Raw genomic sequence first — 5,682 nt, 5'->3', positions numbered from 1 at the left:
TAATTTTTTTTTTTTATTTGAAAGCCGCCGTGAGCAAGTGGTGATGTAAAACCCACGCAAGCGCAATTGTGTTTTCGCGACGGATCAGGGAACACGATTTTTTTAGTGCGCATGCGCGGCCTAGCATTTTATTATATTAGATATTTGATATTGCTGTTTAAAGTTTGAATATATATCGATTTATGGCTGTTTTTTCAGAGTGTTATATATATCTTCCTCTTGAAAAAGCTGGAAGGGAAACACGTATGATGTCAAAGAACTACCGGAGACTGCATACTGTGTTGAGGAAGTTTCGAGGTTTTTGAATTGTATTGACTTCCTGAATTTATGAATAAGATGCGTTGGATTGATGATTTTGGATTATGACTGTTTTAAAATTGAGCTTTTTTGAATGAACTTTTTTCACTTGTGGTTTTTTTCATTTGCGATTTTGTGAGAGAGCACTGAGCACTTTGGAAGATGCAGCTGAGCCCAGGATGATCTGATGACTTCAGAGGATAAGAATTTCGGATAAGAACTTTTATGAGATAAGTACTCCTTCATTGTGATGGACTGTTAGAACTCTTAGATGATTGCTTATTTCAACTTAGGAGCACTGCTGGAGAATTCCAGGCATCCTGGGTTTATGAGTTTGTATGGTATATTGACTGTGATGTTTTTAATCAATATTTAAATTAAAGCATTGTTTGAAAAATATTAATTCTTTTTTTTTTGTAGAAAGTGTCCACTCATGTCATTTCTTATCAGCTGCTAGCATACAAATCCCTACACAACATGGCATCAGCCTGCATGTCAAGCAAGCTTCCTCCATATGTGCCCAGGGTGAAACATGCCTCCAAACTCCTCTGGTTGTGCCCTTCAACTGCAAAGTGCCAGACGATGATCCTACTCTCATTTCATACCAAGTTACTGGAATCAACAACCTTCCCAGATCAGATCCCTTGAAGAACTCCTGAACTTTAGGAAAGCCATAAAAACTCACCTCTTCACCTAATTCCCCGACCGATTGCTGTATGATCAGAAAGAAATGTGTAACAAAACTAGAACCTCTGTATATGCTAAATTATAATAAACAAATTGTAACCCGCTTGATTATCGTATATACTCAAATATTAACTGGGATTTTTGGTCCAAAAAATTGGCCCAAAAATGGGGGTCCCATTTTATATTCGGGCCAGTGCTCCCTCACAGAATTATTGCAGGCCGCCACCAGGCTCTGCACCCTGTCCCCCCTCCCTGCCATCCTCCTACTTCCTCTGCCGATCCTTGGTGGTGCAGCAAGGGCAGGATTAATTCTTCGAGGGCCCCTAGGCACCCAAGTACGCTGGGAACCCCTAGCCCTGCCCCGCCCCTACCCCGCCCATGCCTCGCCCCTGTCCCTCCCCCATTTATCTGTTTTCTTATTTACTTCTTTATTTCTACTTGCATTTCTTTTTTCTTTTTTTTTTTTAATTCAAAACAAAGATTAGCATACCAGTGCACAGTTTTTCTTCTATGCAATCCCCAAACATCTCGGAACAAAACCCCCCTTCCTTCCCTTCCCACCTACTTGCCCAGGACTTTAAATCTAAACCCTTTCCATACATATATAAAGTGTTCAAATGTATTGTAAAGCAGTAATACTATCCGAAACATAAGTCTATATTAATAACCAAGTTTGCAACTCCTCTCAACTGCCTCACTCTGTCGTCCAACTGTAACCCATATGTATGTATAAAAATACATACATATGGGTAACTATAATAATAATAATAACTTTATTTTTCTATACCGCCATAGTTAAAGTGACTTCTAGGCGGTTCACATAGAAAGAAGGCTGGGCAATCAGTGAATTACAGAATGCAAGAAGAAAGATGTTACATAATACATTGGGGTTATAAGGGGAAAGAATACCTGAGAGGTCATCTGATTAGGCAAGGAATTTATCAAATAGAGCGGTTTTAATTGATTTTCGGAATGTGTTGTAGGTCTGTCTGGCTTTATTTATGTGGATTGCTATCTGTTTGCTTGGAACATTGAAGGTTCTGTCTAGGAAGGATTTGTATTTGCAGCCTGTGATCTTTCGGTATGCAAAGATGTTTTTGTTTCTGGTTGTTCGTGTGGGGTTGTGTAGAGTGAAGTTTGTTTGCAGGTAGGAAGGTGCTAGGCCCCAGACTCTATGTATGTTCCATTCCATGTATGTTAATTTGTAACAAAACAAGGCAAGCGGTCCACCAAAGAATCCAATGTGGAACAAAAGAAGATAGGCAGCCAATAAGGAGATTCAAATCAGGTATATTCAAGGTGCTCCCAGGAACCATGCCTGATGCATTTAGCCAAACAAGACTGGTCAACTCTAACAGAAAACCATGTCTTTCATACACACAGGACACAGAACCACCCTCACCCAGTATGGAATAAGTAATCACAAACTAAACTCCTTACCCCCTTTTTAAAAAAGCACGGAAGAGGTTTTTAGCGCAGGCTGGCGGGCTGAATGTTCTGTGTTGTTCTGACGATCATAGGAATTCTGTGACCATCGGAACAGTCCAAAACATTCAGCATGCTGCCTTGTGTTACAAACCGAAGGAACGGTACAGTTTAGGGGTGAAGAAACAGTGGTGCATATCCCCCAAAACTGAACAAAATATAAAGATAGCAGATGTAAATTTGAAAAAAAAGAGAAATAACAAATCACTTTACAAATTAACAAATAAAAATAAAACAAAAATGGAAAATAAGATACCATTTTATTGGACTAATACAGTTTTTTTAATTCGCTTTCAGAGGTCAAACCCTCTTTCCTTAGGTCAGTAAAGTATACTGCTGTTACAGTATCCTGTCCTGACCTGAAGAAGGAGAATTTGGTCTCTGAAAGTCAGCCAAAAATATATTAAAATTAGTCCAATAAAAGGATCACTATTTCTATTTCTAAACATATATCAACACAGCTAAAATATTACTTTATCCTAAAGCAATAAAATAAAAAATAGACTTTTTTTCTACCTCTTTCATGTGATTTCTGCTTTCCTCATCTTCTTGTCATTTGCTTTCTTCTATCCAGTGTCTGCCCTTTCCAGAAAATCTCTACCTCCCTCTGCCATCTCTCCTTCTGCTCCACCCTCCCCTCTTTGGTCTAGCATCCATCATCTTCCCTCTGTTCCCCCCCGTGGTCTGGCATCTCTCTGATTCCATCTCTCCCCCCTGTGGTTTTTAGTGTTTCTCTCTTCTCATGTCCTCCACTCAGATCTGATATCTGTCTCCTCCGTTTCTGGGAATTCTCTTCTATCTTCCCTTTTCTTCCTTCTCTATTTCCTGCCTCCATCTAAATTAAATTCTTTCTTACTATTCAGTCCTCAGTTTCCCTCTTTTCACTGTGTCTACTCACAGCTTTCCACCCCTTTCCTTTATCCCTCCTCTATCTCACTAACTCTATCTTCTTCCCCCCCATTCTGCATGTGGGAAAGCCAGCAGCAGTGGTGAGAAGGTGAGGGCTCCTCACCTCCTCACCACTGCTGCTGCTTTCCCATATGCGCCTGAAGCTTCCATAATCTGTCCCCTTCTCTCTCGCTCTCCACCCCAGGCAATTCCATCAGTTATCCTGCCCCCTCAGTGAATTGTCTGGGTGTAGGGAGGGAGAGAAGAGGGCAGATGATGGAAGTGGGAAGAACTTGTTCCATCAGCATCAGGCGCATGTGGGAAAGCAGCAGCGGTGAGGGCTAGAGGTTATCTTCTTCTCATTCATGTCCTTTGCCACCCCTGTCCCTTGGTCAGTCCCACAATTTCACAATTTCCAGCATATCACCTCCCTCCCTTCTTGTAGCCCAGCATCTCCTCTCCTGACATCTCCCTGTCCTTTTTCCTTCACTATCTTACTATCCAATCTCTATTCCCTTCTGTCCCTCTCCCCATGATCAATCATCATCTCACCACCTCTCTCTTCCATCCCCCTCAGGGTCAAAGATTGCTTCCACTCTCTTTCCTGTTGTTCTCTCCCCCGTCACCCTATGATATAGCACCCCTACTGCCCTTGTCCAACATTTCCCCTTCTCTCCCTCCCTCTTATCCCCTACTCCAACATAACGTATTTCTACTGCCCTTCCATCTTCCCCTCCCCAGGCCTGTGACTTCCACTTCATTTACTTACTTTCTCCTGCCTCTGCTGAAGCCTGCCCCTCCTGCAGCAATTCGGCAACACCAGGGTCCCCCCCCCTTTGATCGGCGAAACAGGCTCCACCCCTCGATCGGCAAAACAGGGCCGGCGACTGCTTTCTCCTACCACTGCCGAAGCCTGTAAATAACTTTAATATACGCCACGGGGCTCTAACAGTGCGCGAACTGCTGAAGGCTTCATTCCTCCTTCCTCCCCCTAATGATATAACCTTCCCATTTGGTTGATGGAGGAGGAGGAGGAGGGAAGCTGGTAGCGTCACGCGCACTGTTAGAGCCCTGTGGTGTGTGTTAAAGTTATTTACAGGCTTCGGCAGCGGCGGGAGAAAGCAGTCACTGGCCCTGTTTTTGCTGATCGAGGGGGGGGGCGGTGTTGCCGATCACTGCGGGGGGGGGGGGGCCGGGCTGTCGCCGTCTGAATTTTTTTTGATTGGTCTCCTTCAGTGGGCCCCCCTAACCATTTTGGGCTCCTAGGCACGTACCTACTTAGGCCTAGTGGTTAATCTGGCCCTGGGTGCAGCGGGCAGGAGTAAGCTTTCTGCACTCCTGCCCCACTGCTAACCTGGATGGTGGCAGCTGCCGACGGATCCGGTTTATAAAATTACTCCTCTAATCATTTGAAATGTCAAATTTGGCAAAAGAAATATAAAAATCATCTAACAGTATACAAATCAGTTTCTCCATACAGAATATGACTCGAGGAGATCATGTGTTATGCAATTTAATAAAAGTACTTTTTTTTTCCTGTGGCTATTGCATCATATTTACAAATGTCACAAACTTGTCTCCATCATGTATACATTTTTTTAAGAAGGGAAAGGATTGGGACTTGTATGCTGCCTTTTTGTAGTTATACAACCACACTCAAAGTGATTTACATACAGGTACTTCAAGCATTTTCTCTATCTATACCTGGTGGTAACACTCTATGTAATGTACCTGGAGCATTAAGTGACTTGCCTGGGGTACACAGGGTTTGAACCCCGCAGCCTCAGGGGGATGAGGCTGTGGCTCTAACCACTGCACCACATTCTCCTACCTTCAAATAGTAATTGTATAGATAATTTCCCCTTTAATATCCACGTTCTCAAATAGGACATCAAAACATGTGCCCCCTTCCCCACGCTTTTATGAAGCCACATTAGGCTTTTCAGAGGTAAAAGCTCTAACGCTCTATAGAATTTCCTGTGAGCGTTAGAGCTTTTACCACAGCAGACGACAATAAAAAAGCTTAATACGGCTTCGTAAAAATTGGTGGGTAGTGGGGGTAGGATCGTGTAATATACTGGAAAGTTTTGCTATTTTAACAGGCATCCAAAAGGAGCCTATGTGCTACAACATATGGCATCTGTATGATTTCAGCTGACAGGGAGGCCCCAATACAGAATTGGCCAACTTCCCCATTCTTCAGGGATGGACTGGCTTGAAAGCCTTTCTCCTAAAGCTTTATTAATATCTACATATCTACCATCTGTTTGCTGCTTAATTAGTTTACAGCTTTTGTTGAAGTTAGTGTTTGGTAACATACTTGCT

This window comes from Geotrypetes seraphini, chromosome 2 (assembly GCF_902459505.1).
Source record: "Geotrypetes seraphini chromosome 2, aGeoSer1.1, whole genome shotgun sequence".
NCBI lineage: Eukaryota > Metazoa > Chordata > Amphibia > Gymnophiona > Dermophiidae > Geotrypetes > Geotrypetes seraphini.
The sequence above is the reverse complement of the archived record's forward strand: the minus strand, read 5'-3'. Positions refer to the sequence as shown.